Source organism: Hyaena hyaena, unplaced genomic scaffold, assembly GCF_003009895.1.
Source record: "Hyaena hyaena isolate Hyena2069 unplaced genomic scaffold, ASM300989v1 scaffold_66, whole genome shotgun sequence".
Taxonomy (NCBI): Eukaryota; Metazoa; Chordata; class Mammalia; order Carnivora; family Hyaenidae; genus Hyaena; species Hyaena hyaena.
The window spans coordinates 1,681,692-1,700,026 of NW_024080696.1; positions in this window are offsets into that span (position 1 = coordinate 1,681,692).

Consider the following 18,335-nt stretch of genomic DNA (forward strand, 5'->3'; position numbering starts at 1 on the left):
ATTTTCTAAGGCCATCTTTCATGGCATTTTAAGGCAAATTTCCTCTTAAAATTTTTAATTGCTCAGGCTGTGGTACTACCTTTGACCCCTTCTTCCACTTCAGTCACCTGTCCCAGCAATTGCCCAGTCCTATCAAGTCTTATTTTGTAATCTCTCCTGCATCTTGTCCCTCAATTCCAAACCCCACTGCCACAAACCTATTTTAGGACCTTATTCTTTTTTGCTAAGCTGTTGTAGAATCCTCCACACTGATCTCCTACCCCATCCTTTGCCAATCTACACTACACACTGTTGTTAAATTCTACTTCTGCACAACTGCTTTGATGCCCTTCCTTCAAGCCTAAGCTAAAACCACATTCTTCTCTCCCAATCACTGTTTATGGAAACATACCCTGATGAGGTATTCCCAGACTTATGTATTTCCTTCTCTTTTTACATTCCAATAATATGCATGGCCTATACAGTTTGCTTGATAATTAATCATGCACTGTCTTTTGACATCTCTCCTACTATTTCCAGTAGCTATTTGAATCTGAGTTCACTTAACTTTTCACATCTTGACTCATCTATTTCAATTATATGAGGGGTAGTCATTCAGAAGATGTTAAAAGCATGGCTTCTAAAGCTAGATGACCAGATTTAGTACTCCCTCCATACTAGCTGTGTGATCTCTGATCATGGTTTTACATGTTTAAAGTGGTAAAATAACAGTCCTGATGTCATAAAAATTAAATAAGCTATGCATATAAAGTGCTTAAGACACGCCACTTGTATTCATTTATAATCAGTAAGTATATGTTACTTTTAAAGTGTTACAGAAGGGGATTTTTTTACATCGTATAATTAATATCATACAGTTTCTCAGATATCCTTGAGGACTCAGTTCCAAAAGTATATACGTTAGCAGTCTGCAGCAGAAACAGGCAAGTAAGCAGGATGTAGTGAATACGCTGCACAAAATCCAATCACAGAGCCGTAGATTTTGAAATCTTGCCTCTTATTGAATCATGCCTGGAAATGCAAGTATTGCTTTACAGAGTTTAGGTTTTTAAAGCTGTCTCTGAGCTGCCAAAAGCAATTCACACAGAGAAGTGGTAACACATCAAAAAGTAAAAAAGCATCCTTTTTTGACTAATTTTACTGCTTAAAAACGTTTACTGCATGTTCTCGTAATGTCCTTCAACATATTCATTTGTGGTGGGAAGATATAAGGCTAGATCAAAAAATGCATATGTACCATGTGTAGCATCATTAAAATTCCCACAGAAGTCTGCACACAATTTTAGTTACTGGACACCAACTTCACAATAATGACTCATATATCCCTTACTCCCCTCTTCATATTTTGAATGTCAGGATTGGTTCAAAAGGTAAGCTCAAGGAATAAAGCAGCATGCATTTTCATTTGTTTTTCAAGTACTAGGGATGTTGCGATCTCAAGACCCCTCAACATTTGAAGGATGATACAGAATTTCCCAATCAAGGGGGCCATGAAGCCCATCCAAATTTTCCCTTTATTCATTCCCAGTGTGTCTTGCAAGAACAGTGTTCTCTGAAACACTAGTCTAGAAAACACAAAAAGTCATTTTCCTAAGACATATTCATGCCTCTAAACCTTACCTTGGAAATATCAGCCAACTTAACATAAAAAGACTTCAGACAATTTGATCATAAGCCCTTATTCTCTAAGTTATCAAGGACGAAAGGTTTAAAGATTTGACTTAAAGAATGTTTTGCTTTTTACCAGATTAAGGGTTTTTGTTTGTTTGTCTTCCAGGAAACAGAGACTTTGTCTATATGCTTCCTAAGCAAAGACTCTGTGACCTTTTAAATTTCCATCATGACCAGGGATTTTCAAAACCTTTCCACCCTAAAACAAGGGAAAGATATGATGTGCTCACATTATTACTAGAGTGTGATTTCCAAGGAGTAGAAGAATCTCACCACCGCTGTCACCTGCCAGGAAGGGGTTGGCATATTAGATTACTTGAGGAGTTGGAGCACGTCTGAAGAAATTCAAATGACTCCTGTATATAGTCCCCAGTCTGCACATAGAGGCAGGTGGGGATGGGCCCTCTGTTCCTGTCAATAATCTCTGATGTCTGTTGATTCATTTTCCCTTCTCCAACAAGTTAATGACTAGTGGAGAGTTGCAGCTCTAACAGAATTTGTGTACACAGTAGAAAGCTGAGAAATATGAAGTGTATCTTTCCGGGTACTAAATGAATTTATTTTCAAGTAAACAGGTAACAACCAATAGATAGTTGGAGTTTTTAAAATTATTATTATAAAAGTGAGGCCTAATAAAAATTTGTGATGATTGGAATTCCAAAAGCCTGGACAACGTAAAACGACTACATTTAAGACAGCATTTGAAAAAACCACTCACCTTTCCATCCAAGGTGAAAACACAATTTACTCAAGGAAATAAAAATGGATGCTGATTTTGTTCATTTTCATCATCAGTGCAATATACATGGTAGAGAGAAGTCATTATTTCAATAAGTGGCCTAATAAACTTTGTACTTATTTATCAGGCTATTACAATGCAATCCTTCTGATATATTTCAAATCCCATAAGTTCTTTATTTCTTAATTCCAGAAGGTCCACAACATAATGGAGCTGAAAGTTTTCTTCTGCTACTATATCCCCAGAGTTGAGGCCTCAAACTAGATCACTTTTCCTTTATCTCTATGCAAGGTATAAATTATTAATAACAGAAAACTAATCAACAGTTGTGTAATCTTTTACATTAATTTCTCTGACTAATACTGGGTTCAATAGCCTTAAAAAGATTTTCTCTTAATACTACATTCTTCCTAGAAATTTACAACAGAAGCAAATCCCCAGTCAATATTTATAATAATAGATAAAAATGTCAGGATGAGGGATTATCTAGATCTTTCCATGCTCCCCTTAACCAAACTCAATTAATAATAAACTTTATGTCTGATAAAATATACACAGTCTGTCTCAGTGAATAAACACAGTGAGGGCAGGGGTTTCTCATAGATGAGGTAGTTTATGTAAAAACAATATACATTGCAGGTAAGAACATAATACCTTGTATCTATTAAATTCCTATTGTCTGACAGATGTTTCACACTGTACTTTGTTCATTAATTCAAAACCCCAGAACAGCATATAAATAGTTATTAGTGTTTCCATTTTTTATTAATATTATTTTAAATCAGAAAGTCTGTTAACTAGCCCCACTTCACATAGCTGGCAAGTGTTGGAGTTAGTGTTTGAACCCACTACTTTGTGGACACATTTGTGAACTAAGATTCTGTTTAGAATTTTACTTTCAAAACTAAGTGTTTATTGATTTAAATAAGAGCTTATGCCTTGATTATAAGTTCCTTATACATTTAAATTTCTATGTTTTCTTTTGTTGTGCTTTTCCCTCTCTCAGATTTTTGTTTTCATGAGATTTCTACTTTGTAAGAAGAAGCCAGAACCAGGAAGCATTTTTTTTTTGTGTTTATAATTCTGATAAGGGCATGTCTTAATTAATTAATATAATTTTATTCATGAGTAACATAGATAAGAAACCAAATTAATAATTTGATTAATTTTCTGTTTCACATAGATGTTGGTTGGATCTGAGTTTTTAACAATATGCAAACAACGGTGTGGAGGTTGGCATATCTGCTTTGATTTGTAATGTTTATTATGTGACATTTTTACTCATTAAATTATAGCAAGATGCTGCTAATAAGACAGTAACTTTTATCATCTATATTTCAAATAGATGATTGCAAAATCCACCTATAACATGATTAAGTATTAATTATTTATGGACAGTATTTTTCTGTTTGTTAATGGAGGATGGTACATAACACAGAAGGTAAAAAATAGGAAATTTTATTTCAAATTATGTTCACATTGATAGCATGAGACACTAAAGGCACTTTAGTCTCCTTTCAGTTTAACTTGAATAAGTCACACATGCAGCATAGTTACTTCTAAAAAGAAAATGCTTAACTCATAAGAATTTCTTATTTTAAATAGCACTGGAACTTGAAACAACTTTAAAAATAATATAGGACTTGATTGGAGCTGGAATGTGGAGGCTGAGTAGGAGGACCCTGCGCTTGTCTCACCCAACAAATACAACTAGTTAACTATCAAATCATCCTAAATACCCCAGAAATCAACTGGAAGACTGGCAGAACAAAGCACAACTAAAAGTAAGGAAGTCACATCAAAGAAGGCACGAAATGCTGAGGTGCTGCTTGGGAGAGAAATGAATTGTGCCTGCTATAGTGAGGAGGAGGCTGCAGTCATGGAGAAGAGCAAGATACAGACTGGCACTCAGGAGAGCACAAAGAGAAAATGAATCCCCATAGCAGTTGGCTTGGAAAACAAGAGGGGCTAAATTTTGTGAATTCTGGCAACTCGAGGAGAAGCTTAAAGCCTTGAGTTTTAAAGATCAGTGGGTTTGGCTGGGATATAGCTCAGAGGTATTGGGGCTCTTATTGAAGAGAAAGCAAGGCAAACAGCCCACAGACAAACCTGCAGCACACAATGGGAATGTTAATTGCTCTTCTCAGAGCCCAACCCAGAGAGATAGTATCCATGCAGAGACCCCCTCCAGGAACAAAGGAACTAGCATCTTCATGTCCTTACCCCACCCCTCAGCACAAGCCCATGGCCATCTGCGGGAATGGAACAGTGCTGACACTACCTAACTTGCTTACACCAAGCCCTGCCTACCGCTCACTCCAGAACAACTGCTTTTCTCAGTCACACTTGTCTCAGTCCCAGCAGCACAAGTTCCCTCTCCCAGAAACCAGCCCAAACCCTTGTCAACACCACATCCTCCAACCCAGAAGTTTTGTGGAACCTCGGTTCCAGCAGCAGTAGAAACTGGTCTCATTTCACAAGCAGACCAGAGCACACCTAGTAAAACATGCCACATTCAGGGCAAGCACCAAACACTGCCTATAACAGGCAAAGAGACCCACTGCAGATGACTGGCCTGAAAATTGAAATGGCCAGGACACAGAAACAGAGCACATGCACCACACATGAGATACTGCTGGAAGCTCCAGACCATGGGGAACAGGGGACATTACATGGCAGGACACTATGGGACCTCTTCTTCATAAGGCATTACCCTCAAGAATAAGAGATGTAAGCTGACTCTCCTAACACAGAGAATCAGGCACAGAAATTTAGAAAAAAATGATAAGACAGAGAAATGTGTCTCAAATGAGAGAACAGGACAAGGTCATGGCCAGAGATCTAAGCAAAACAGATATAAGTAACATGCCTGATAGAGAATTTAAAGTCATGATGATAAAATAGTCACTGGACTTGAGGAAAGAGTAGAAGGCATCAATGAGATCATTAACACAGAGATAATGAATTACATAGCAGAGATAAAAGGCTCTATTAAAAACATTAGAAACATGCTTGATGGAATGAACAGCAGGCTAGAAGAAGCAAAAAAAAACAAATTAATGACTTAGAAGACAGAGTAATAAAAAATAATCAAGCTGAACAAAAGAGGAAGAAACAGAATAATACAAAACAACAGACTTATGGAACTCAGTGACTCCATTAAACATAATAACATTTATCTTATAGGAGTCCCAGAAGAAAAGAGAAAAAGAAGGGCAGAAAATTTATTTAAAGAAATAATAGCTAAAAACTTTCTTAATCTGGGGAAAGAAACAGATATCCAGATCCAGGAGGCACAGAGAACACTCAACAAAATCAACAAAAGCAGATCCACACTAAGACATACTGTAATTAAAATGGCAAAATATAGTGATGAAGAAAAAATATATAAAGCAACAAGAGTCAGGTTAAGCTCTGACTCTTGATTTTGGCTCAGGTAATGATCCCAGGGTCATGGGACTGTGCCTCGTGTCAGGCTCTGCACTGACCATGGAGCCTGCTTGGGATTCTCTCCTCTCTTCTGTTCATTCTCTCTCTCTGTCTCTCTGTCTCTAAAATTTGAAAAAAAAAAAAATTTAAAGAAATATCTGGAAAGACTACAAATACATGGAAGTTAAGCAACATACTCTAAACAATGAATGGCTCAACTAGAAAATAAAGAACGAATCAAAAAATACATGGAAACAAATGAAGATGAAAACACAATGGTTCAAAACCTTTGGGACACAGCAAAAGTGGTTCTAAGATGGAAGTTTATAGTAATACAGGCCTACTCCAAGAAGCAAGAAAATTTTCAAATAAACAACCTAATCTTACACCTAGAGGAGGTAGAAAATGAACAACAAACAAAACCTTGAGCCAACAGAGTGAAGGAAATAATAAAGATTAGAACAAAAATACAAAAATACAAAAATAAATGATAAAGAAATTTAAAAGAAAAGAAAACAAAACACTAGAATGAATCAATGAAACCAGGAGCTGGTTCTTTAAAAAAAAGTAATAAAATTGATAAACCTGTAGCCAGACTTATCAAGGAAAAAAAGAGAAAAGATCCAAATAAATAAAATCACAAACGAGAGAGAAGAAATAACAACAAAGACCACAGAAATACAAACAATTATAAAAGAATATTATGAAAAACTATATGCCAACAACTTGGACAATGTAGAAGTGTGTAAATTCCTAGAAACATATAAGCTACCAAAACTGAAAAGAGAAGGGAGAGAAATTTTGAACAGACTGATTACCAGCAAAGAAATTGAATCAGTAATCAAAAAACTCCCAATAAACAAAAGCCCAGGACCAGATTGCTTCACAGGTGAATTCTACCAAACGTTTAAACAAGAGTTAATACCTATTACTCTCAAATTATTATATATCAAAAAATACATAAAAGGAAGGAAAATTTCCAAATTCATTCTGTGAAGCCAGCATTAATCTGATACTAAAACCAGACAAAGACAATACAAAAGAAGAGAACTACAGGACAATATCGCTGATGAACATAGATGCAATAATCCTCAACAAGATACTAGCAAACCATATTCAACAATACATTAAAAAAATCAGACACCACAATCAAGTGGGATTTTCTTCTGGGTGGCAAGTGTGGTTTGATATTTACAAATCAATCAATGTGAATCATTAATCACAGTAATGAAAGATAGGATAAGAATCATATGATTATTTCAATAGATGCAAAAAAAGTATTTGAGGAAGTATAACATTTATTCATGATAAAAACCCTCAACAAAGTTAGGTTTAGAGGGAACATACCTCAACATAATAAAGACCATTTATGAAAAACTCACAGCTAACATCATACTCAAAGGGGAAAACAGAGGTTTTCCCCTAAGGTCAGGAACAAGAGAAGGATGTCCACTCTCATCACTTTTATTCAATGTAAGCCTACAAGTTCCTAGCCATAGCAATCAGACAACAAAAGAAATAAAAGGCATCCAAATCAGTAGGAAAGAAGTAAACTTTTCACTATTTGCAGATGACATACTATGTGTAAAAAACCTGAAAGACTCTACCAAAAAACTGTTAGAACTGACAAAGGAATTCAAGAAAGTCACAGGATACAAATCAATCTGCAGAAATCTGTTGCATGTCTATACATGAATAATGAAGCAGGAGAAGGAGAAATTAAGAAAACAGTCTCATTTACAATTGCACCAAGAATAATAAGATGCCAGGAATAAACCTGATCAGAGGTGAAAGACTTGTACTCTGAAAACTATAAAACATTGATGAAAGAAATTCAAGAGGACACAAAGAAATGGAAAGATATTCCATGCTCATGGATTGGAAGAACAAATATTGTTAAAATGTCTATACTACCCAAACCAATCTACATATTTAATGCAATCCCCATCAAAATACAACAGCATTTTTCAAAGAACTAGAACAAGCAATCCTAAAACTTGTGTAGCACCACAAAAGAACCCAAATAGCCAAAACAATCTTGAAAAAGAAAAGCAAAGCTGGAGGCATCACAATTCTGGACTTCAAGGTATATTACAAAACTGTAGTGATCAAAACAGTATGGCACTGGCACAAAAATAGACACATAAACCAGTGGAACAGAATAGAAAAAACAAATAGAAACCCAAAATCACATGATCAATTAATCTTCAACAAAGCAGAAGGATAACCAATGGGAAAAAGACAGTCTCTTCAACAAATGGTGTTGGGAAAACTGGACAGCAACATGCAAAACATGAAACTGGACAACTTTCTTACACTATATACACAAATAAATTCAAAATGGATTAAAGGTCTAAATGTAAGATCTGAAACCATAAAAATCCTAGAAGAGAATACAAGTAGTAACTTCTTTGACATCAACCTTAGCAACATTTTTCTAGATAGGTCTCCTGAGGCAAGGAAACAAAAGCAAAAATAAACTATTGGCATTATCAAAATAAAAAGCCTCTGCAGGGACGCCTGTGTGGCTCAGTCAGTTAAATGTCTGACTTTGGCTCAGATCATGATCTCGCAGTGTGTGGGTTCAAGCCCCTCATCAGGCTCTGTGCTGACAGAGTCTGTGTTTATCTCTCTCTGCCCCTCCCTGCCCCTCTCTCTCAAAAATAAACATTAAAAAAAAAAAAAAAACAACTCTGCAAAGTGAAGGAAGCAATCACCAAAACTAAAAGGCAACCCACAGAATGCGAGAAGATATCCGCAAAGGACATATACAATAAAAGGTTAGTACCCAAAATAGATAAATAAGTTATCAAACTCTGCACCCAAAAAACAAATAATCCAGTGAACAAATGGGCAGAAGACATGAATAGACACTTTTACAAAGAAGACATCCAAATAGCCAACAGACACATGAAAAGATGCTCAAGTTCACTTATCATCAGGGAAATGCAAATCAAAACTACAATGAAATATCACCTCACAGCTGTCAGAATGGCTAAAACCAAAAACACAAGAAACAACAGGTATTGGTTTTAAATGGGGCGCCTGGGTGGCTCAGTCGGTTGAGCGTCTGACTTCTGCAGCCTGGAGCCTGCTTCGGATTCTGTGTCTCCCTCTCTATCTGCCCCTCCCCTGCTCGCACTCCGTTTCTCTCTCTCAAAAATAAATAAACATTTTTAAAAAATTTGAAAATAACAAGGTTATGACTAGAGCCCATGGTGGAAATCTGAGAACATGCAGATGGTGATTCACTTGGTATGACTCACAAAGTACCCATGCGGGCATAAAATTGTAAAGAGATAAATCCCAAAGTGCTTCCAGTTCAAGATTTCACAGCCACTCACAATAAGCATTTAGTTAATCTTCACTGATTTATTTATTTATTTATTTTTTACAAATAGTTTATTGTCAATTTAGTTTCCACATAACACTCAGTGCTCATCCCCACAAGTGCCCTCCTCCATGCCCATCCCCCCTCCCCCCCACATCCATCAGTCCTCAGTTTTTGTCAGGATTCAAGAGTCTCTCATGGTTTGCCTCTCTCCCTTTCCCCCACCATTTCCCCCCTTCTCCTCCCCCTTGTTCCTCCGTCAAGTTCCTCCTAATCCTATACGAATCTTCACTGATTTATAACTCCCATATTATTCCCTAACTAGTTTTGGTATCCAGTACACTAAGAGCAAGCTTTGGTTTTAGCAACAAATTTTTCTTAAAAAACTGTACATTGCTTCTTCTTGAAACAGAACTCTTGAGCCTTTTATTCCTTTCTGTGCAACTTTTTTATTTCCTCATTCACCTTGTTTTAACTAATCTATATGCTGTCATACTGAGACTACTCATTTCTCTTGGCAAAAGAAGGTTATTTAACTTTTTGGTCATGGAACAGCTTTCAAGAGATACAGACTTAACTCTCCTCCAAAATTTCTTCACAACCTTTCCCTAGAAACGGGCCTTCATTAGGTTTAAGGTGTACTTATACACATAACCTGTTTTGACACTGACGGACTTGGCAGCTCATGTGCCTGATTCATAGCCTTTGTGCCTTCTGGAATTTCCAGAAAGAATTTTGCTAAGTGTCTTGATTGGATAGAGAGGGGTAGTTTCATTGAACAGATGTAGGATACATCTGTTTCAGACATAATTATAATGCTTTATGTTTGATTTCCTTCTAACTTTTCAATACACTTTCCCATCTATCCTCTCATTTAGAATCTAGTTTGATGTGGGAAAATGAAGGGAGGGCAGAGTAGAAAAAAATAAAAGAAGAGAAACTTAATGGACCCAGGAGAGGTTTGCTTTACTGGAGTATATGGGAAAGAGAATTTAGAGACCGCAAGGGAACATAAGTAGGGCTTCCATGCGAGGAAATCTACTAGATGACAGGAAATACTTCAATTTATAGATGGAGGACAATGAGGAACAACCTAATTATATTGGAAAGTGTAATCATTCTTATTTTATACGGTATGTTTCAGTTGAAAAGCCCAAAGCCTTTGTTCTATGCTACACAGACTAGCATGGGTGTTCAGAGCACGGTCTCTGGTCCCAAATAAATCAGGGTTTGAGGGCTAACTCTGCCACATACAAGTTGTTTGCCCTTAACATCCACATTAAGGGCTTAGTGCATATTAAGTGCTCAGTAAACGGTAGCAATTGTTACACAGTAAATACAATTGTTTTAACATTGTCTTTTCCAAAAGAGCCAAGGAAAAGAATGAGTAGATGATAGCCAGAGCGAAACAAAATCTCATCACGCAAAGCTTCTCTTTACTGAGTTTCATCAATTCTGCCTACATCTTCAGGAACTCTCTTTCCTCTTTATGGAAATGAAAATTAAAAGTGACAAAGTCTCCAAATTAATTAGATGATTATAAAATGTCTGTTTATGACCAAGCCTGGTTACATGGATATACTAACTCTACAATTAACTCCACCACTGAACAGCAAGAAGTTGTGATCTGTAGATGCAGTTGACTCTTCTCATCTCAAAAATTGGTGATGAATCCAGAATGGATTATTTAAGTAAATTATGAACTTCATCCTATAGGAACTCTCTGTTTTTTCCACACTCCAGCTCACCTCCTCCAAAATATACCCATCCTTTTTATTACACAACTTAATGCTTAATTAGCACTGTATTTGCCAAGGACTGTCCCTCATGTGCTTGAAGAACTTGCAGAGTTTTATCAATACTCAGCAGCAGCTACAAGGCTCTATAGACTTCTGCTCAGTCTATCCCTTGGGAGTTCCCTTCAGCAAAGAAGGTGGAGTACTACGGATTTGTATTATTTGTATTAATCATGGTCACTCTTACAAAAAGTTCAACCTTTCTTCATTCAAAAACTGCTACTTGGGGGTCAGAGTGCACAGAAGACAATGCAATGTCTATTCTTTCTAGCCTGGGGCTCATCTGTGGAATTCAAAGGCTTTTTTTCTCCTTAAACAACTTAGTTACAAATAGAAACAGCCCTGTACTTATCTCATTAAAAGAATTCAGCCTCCAAAGAAACTTTATGTTTCCTCATCCTACAAAGGCAAGCATGGTGCTTGAGTCTGGTTTATAATTAACACTGCCCAAAGACTAAATTGGTCTTCTATTTCCAGATAAAGAAAGCTTACAAAATAGTGTGTTAAATGAGATCAGGGTTTAATGCATACATTTCTCTATCTGAAACTGAGTGCAATCATAACAAGTGAAGTGCCAGATGTAGGGTTAGGATTAAGTTTTCAGTTACGAATTTCAAATATGACTAATTCTATTCTGAGGATGAGGAGGTTGGATTTAAGTAAGCTTAGGACCAATTTTTTTAATTGCTTCTGAAACAAACTCTTCCTCATAAATTAACATTTGTAATTTTAGTGGGCACAATGTCAGAAGCTAGACTGTAATTTGGCCTGTAATACCAAAAGCTTGGCCTGTAATTTAACAGCTTCCTATTTATTAATGTATTTCCAGTGTTCATTTAAAATGTTAATTACAGGGGCTCCTGGGTGGCTTAGTCGGTTAAGCGTCCGACTTTCGCTTGGGTCATGATCTCGCGGTTTGTGGGTTCGAGCCCCGCGTCGGGCTCTGTGCTGACTGCCAGCTCAGAGCCTGGAGCCTATTTCGGAGTCTGTATCTCCCTCTCTCTCTGACCCTCCCCTGCTCACACTGTCTCTCTCTCTCTCCTAGAAATAAATAAAAATATTTATTAAAAAAATAATAAAATAAAATGTTAATTACAAATAAACAAACAAATAAGTAAATAAATAAATGTTAATTATTGTCAGATGCGGTAGCAATATGTCCAAGAAACTATTGATTTCTGGGTTAAATGGAATGGAAGAAAAGAAGTTGATGTGACTTAAAAATGCCAGTATTAGAGGCCAAACTAAGGATCCGTCTGCCTTGCGGAAAATTCCTGTTAAATATAGATGGGACCACCCTAGAGAAGGGCTTACACCATCTGTTCCACTGTATCAGTATATGGGTTTTATCAACAAAACCCTTCTAACCATGGATTCCCCCCCTCAACCTCTGCAGCTTGCCTAGTTTTCCAAGCAGGGCTTTCTTTCAAACAAAACAACCATCATTTCTCTATGCTATGTTCAGGGAGCTGCCTTTCTCCTCCTACCTCCTCTGACTCTCTCCTCACTTGTCTCTTCCCCTGTCCCCACTGCTTGCTGCCTGGATCCAGGGAGATGCTCCCAAACTTGCCCATTTCCAAGTCCCTGTGCATCACTGGCTACTATTCTTCCCTTCCCTTCCCTGTTGGATTCTGTGAACACTCACAAGCACTCACCTTGGCCATCCTGCTTAGCATCAGTGCTCTTCACCATACCATCCCAAATCTACATGCAGACACTGACTCAGTACTAGGGTCTCATCTGTCCTGGCCCGGGTCTGACCCCTTCCTTAGTGCCAGTCAGCATAATACTCCTCAAATTTTAATGTGCATACGTATCTTCAGAATCTTATTTACAAAACATATTCTGACTCAGTATGTCTGAGATGGAACCTGAGGCTCTGCATTTGTGTGTGTGTGTGTGTGTGTGTTTGTGTGTGTGTGTGTGTGTGTGTTTTAAAGTCTATTTTTGAGAGAGAGATACAGACAGACAGAATGCAAGTAGGGGAGGGACAAAGAGAAAGGGAGACACAGAATCTCAAGCAGGTTCCAGGCTCTGGGCTGTCAGCACAGAGCCTGACATGGGGATCAAACCCATGAACTGTGAAATCACGACCTGAGCCTCCCAGGGGCCCTGAAGCTCTGCATTTCTAACAAGCATTGAGATGATGCTGATGCTGGTACAGGAACCACACTTTGAGTAGCAAGGATTTAGCATTCAAGACAACATTGGTAGATAGAACAGACTGCCTCTAGTTTGTCTACTTCTTGAGCCACATACCTCTGGATTTACATGAATCCTTCTTCTTATAAAACATGTATAACATTGGGCCTTGGCAGATTTGGCTCCAGTAATTTCAGTTTTCCAAAAGCACACTCAAAATAGCTCACTGTACCCACAAGCACCCTTCAGTCCCTTAACTTGCTCCAAGACTTGTGGAATCTATCACTGCTATATGGGGAAAAGCTTTTGAAATGGAATTGAACATGGGGTGCTGCCTGGCATATCAATGAATCCAGTAAGGGCTTTTTTTCTCTTTTGTTATTCACTGATTTTTCTGAGAGGTAAAAACAGACTAGAAATAAAATAAAATTTCCAGGTTCTCTTGCCTCAGCCATTTGATTCTTATGTACACCTTAAAGTGCTGGCTGCCTCTGAGCCTCAGTTTCTCTAAACATAAAATAGAGGATTTTCCATTCAACTCTGTTAGAGTAAGATTTACAGTCTCTAGTGAAACCTGCTATGGAAAGATGCTATAAAAAATGTAGAATGTTCTTTTGATTGTGGACCACATCTGCACCAAGACCAGAAACATTTCTTTAACAGAAAAAGGACTTAGTGTTCTCCATTCTCTACATTTTTTCCCTCTAATGAGGAATGGAACTATGTAGACCATAATGGCTTCAGCTTAAAGTTTAGGTTCAGTTACTACGTAATCTCATAAATCTCTCTTAGCTATAAGTAACAGCTAATCTCTACTTCCTCTAATATTTTATTTACTCTGTAAATCAGCTCTATTCTTTCACTTCATACAAAGGAAGCTGGGAACCCCAGCTCTCCCAGGAATGTAGAGGCAGACAAGCCACTTGTGTATGCCCCTGATACAGGAACCCCCTACAGGTGGGCCACCCCCCAGATGCAGGGCATGTAGTCCCATCAATCACTAAGGAAAGTTATGCCAGCAGGGTCCCGGAAGGTGAGGAAAATACCAGGCTAAAAACTGCAGCTGCCTGAATTTCGGCAGCACAACTAGCCAGAATAGAGAATGGGATTACAGAAGTGAAAACATTAGTGAAAAACAGTCGTTTGGCATCAAAGGGTGTCTTACTTTCGTTGGCTTTGATTTCACTTACCTTCAATCACACTAATGCATGTGTGGACACAATGTGAGCAAACATGTATTTCCCCTTTTGTGCAGCTTTGCTCGCTCACTGGAGACTAGCTGAGGTAAATTGCTTTTGCTTCCCCCTTCTCTGGAGCAACATGCCCAGCAACTAGAACCCGTGACCTGTTTGATAGAGCTAGTGAGAAGGTTTGCTGCCCTTTCGTTTGTCTTTCTTCAACCTCTGCCCTCATCCAAGCGCTAGATATGGAAAGATATGACATATATAGAATTCTAAGAGAAAGACTTGATGTTAACCTATTTGTTAGGAATACACAGACAACTCTGACTTTAGTCTATTAATGGAAGGCAAAATTTCCCCTAATCGGTTTAAAGGACTACCTTTTGGGCACCAGTATAATGAAATCCAGTACCTTTTAATTTCTTACAGGTCATTTAGTGTCCAATTTTATAGACTTCAAAGGGAGTTTAATCACACAATGAAGAGAAAGGCTTATAATAAAATGATTTACATGACTCCTCCCTACTGCAACTATGGGGAGGTGAACAGAGAAGACAAAATGCAAGAAAACAAATTAAAAAGGAAAATTAAAGGCGAAGATGAATAGTACTAGAGGTTAAAGGGCATTGTGAGGTCAAAGACAAGATAGAATAAGTCTCAAGATCTATGGGATCTGGAGTTGGGTTTTGAATGAGAACAAGGATGAACTTGAAAGCTAGATAAAGGAGCTCAAAATTAAATATCAACAGAAAATGGAGAAAAGTGATCAATTTTCTTAGAACATATTTTTAGATGCTCTAAGTTTTAAGCAAACTTTCCATAACTTTAAAGTCTCCTGGATGTTTATTGTGTGCATGTGTTTGCACATGATGGTTTCAGAGAAATAAAACAATGGTTTTGCCATAAGTTTAAATTACTGATTCCTGCTATTCCTACATGGATGATTTCCAAACTGAGATTTCCTAAAGACTGAAACAAAAATATGATTGTACTCTGCAAAAAGCATCCTGGATCACTTGCAGTCCTACCAAGATAAGGAAATTCCACTCTGCCTGTCCATATAACACTGAACCTTGATTCACTGGCACCCTCACAGATGCCATCTTCTCTCTGCTTCTATGTTCTATACTACATAGTACACTAGACCATACTGAGTATACTTTCAAATCTACTATGATGTATCTTTTCAACTGCCTATAAATGGAAAAAACCCAGTTTTGCATTATTGAACTGAGATTTGTACCATTCTGTCAGACTTTTCTTTTAAAAGTCACAGTTCCATGTCCATTTTATAATCCCAATTTCCTTTGTACGCAGGCCAGTTTAAAGAGGATTTTGCTTTTCCCACTTTTCCTATTGTAAATGAAGTGTTAATGCAATTTTTGCATAATTAAAAATTTTTTAATGTTTATTTTTGAGAGAGACAGAAACAGCGTGAGTGGGTGAGGGGCAGAAAGAGAGGGAGACACAGAATTCAACGCAGCTCTGGGCTCTGAGCTGTGAGCACAGAGCCCGGCGTGGGGCTCAAACTCACAGACCCTAAAATCATGACCTGAACTGAAGTCGAAAGCCCAACCGACTGAGCCACCCAGGCACCTCATCTTTGCATAATTTTTAAGCTTTGGGAATAATTAATCCTCTTTCTTTATGGAAAAGGGGTGAACATGCTAGTAAAAATACAGATAGAGAATGTTTCATCTGATACCAGTATTCATTCATCCACATATCCATCAGTGCATCTTTTTCCTTTGCCATGTGTCTCTATAGACACTTGACACTGACAGGTATATAAAAGTAGGGTATGTGTTGCAACATAGCTCTAGTAGATAACACCGTTGGAAGAAGCTGAGGAAAGAGTACATACAATTTTGTACAAAAAAAAAGAGTTTTTTGCCACTTCCTATGAGCCTATAATTATTCAAAAGAAATACAATTGGCTCTTGAACAATTCAAGGGTTAGGGCCACCACCCAGGAAAATGGTTGAAAATTCACATACAACTTTTGACTTCCCAAAAAGTTAACTGCTTTAACTTACTCTTGACCAGATAACATAAACAGTAGATCAACACATATTTTGTATATGTCTTATACACTGTATTCTTACAATAAAGTAAGCTGGAGAAAAGAAAATGTTATTAAGAACGTCATAAGGAAGAGAAAATACATTTACAGTACTGTGCTGTATTCATTTTTTAATAATCCACATATAAAATCTACATGCAGTTCAAACCTGTGTTGCTCAAGGTTCAGCTGTAGTTTTTAAAAATAGGATGACAAGGGGCACTTGGGTGGTTCAGTTGGTTAAGCGTCCAACTTCAGCTCCGGTCATGATCTCATGGTTTGTGAGTTCAAGCTCCGCATCAGCTTCTGTGCTGACAGCTCAGAGCCTGGAGCCTGGTTTAGATTCTGTATCTTCCTCTCTCTCTGCCTCTCCTCAGCTCATCCTCTGTCTCTCAAAAATGAATACATTTAAAAAAATAAAAATAAAAGTAGGATGATAGTTGAATCGCCATATTGTACACCTGGAACTAATATTATACTGTGTGTTAACCAACTGTAATTTAAATTAAAACTTTAAGAAAATTTTAAAAATAATTTTTATGAGTATTTAGAGCTCCTCCCCCAAAAAGACAAAAACCAAAAATTAGGGTTACCAATTGCCCAAAAGTCTACCCATTTTAGCCCTGAAATTACCATATCCTAGAAAACCCCTCAAACCCTAACAAGCCAGGACAATTGATCATCCTATAAAATAAAGCATTCTCTCTGTCTTCAATGATCTCATATTTAATGAGAACATGATAAATTAGTAGAAAGAAAAAAAAAAACACTGGTCGGGCAAAGTAATATAAGGCACATGTGTGACCATGCCCAAATCTTTCATCCCTGGTAGACATTGTTAATAGGTCACAGCCTTCTTTCCTGAGTTCAGACATAGTCAGAATCCTTCCCAACACAATGCTTTTCCAGACAGCAACTATTAATGAACTGGAGTTGGCAACAGAATTGAAACTCATGTGCTATCCTTGCAGTCTTCCCTCATGACAAATAATTTTTCAGGGCATTTTCACTTAACAGAGAAGCTTAAGAAGAAATCTGCAATTTCCAGGCAATGCTCTACTCTTAACTGAAAAAAAATTTGAAAAAGTAAACATATTAAGGATTGCTATGCAGGGCTTTGTATTTCTTCTTCAAGGTCTTCTCAATATTGGCAAAGCAACCTAGAAAGTATAGTCATTTATTATCGATCTTAAAATCACACTTTTGGGGATAACCTTTAAACTCCAAGGTATTTCTATAAGATATATAAATACAGCCATACACACTTTTTTTTTCAATGAAATGAGTGCTATAATTCAATGGCACATAGTTCATAAAACAAATTTACAAAGTAACTACCCACCAGCATCTGTGTACTTTTAAGAAAAAAGCTACATACGGACTAACATAGATATTGTTTCTGTACTTCTTCTTCCTTCTACTCATCTTTCAAGCAAATGAGTGGGCAAATAACATCTACTCTAACTTATTAAATACACTTGTGCTTAATAATAAAAGTGAAAGCTTTCATTCTGATATATATTTAGTGCTCCAGCCTGGAATCCTCCTCTGTAATATCTGTCAACATTTAACACAGGAGAGTATTAAAGAAGTTTTAGAGTCATACTGGGTTAGGCTCAAAGCCTGTCCCTGTCAGTTTCTAGTTAAGGGATATCACTCTTTGGCACTTTGTTTTATCACCTAAAAAATCATCGCTTCTCGGCCTTTTGGCTAAGATCAAGTGTATCACCTAAAAACTCATTAAGAGTAGTCCCTGACTTGCAGAAGACATGAACAGACACTTCCCCAAAGAGGACATCCAGATGGCCAACAGACACATGAAACGATGCTCAGCATCCCTCCTCATCAGGGAAATACAAATCAAAACCACACTGAGATACCACCTCACACCAGTCAGAGTGGCTAAAATGAGCAAATCAGAGAACTCTAGATGCTGGCGAGGATGTGGAGAAACGGGCACCCTCCTACACTGTTGGTGGGAATG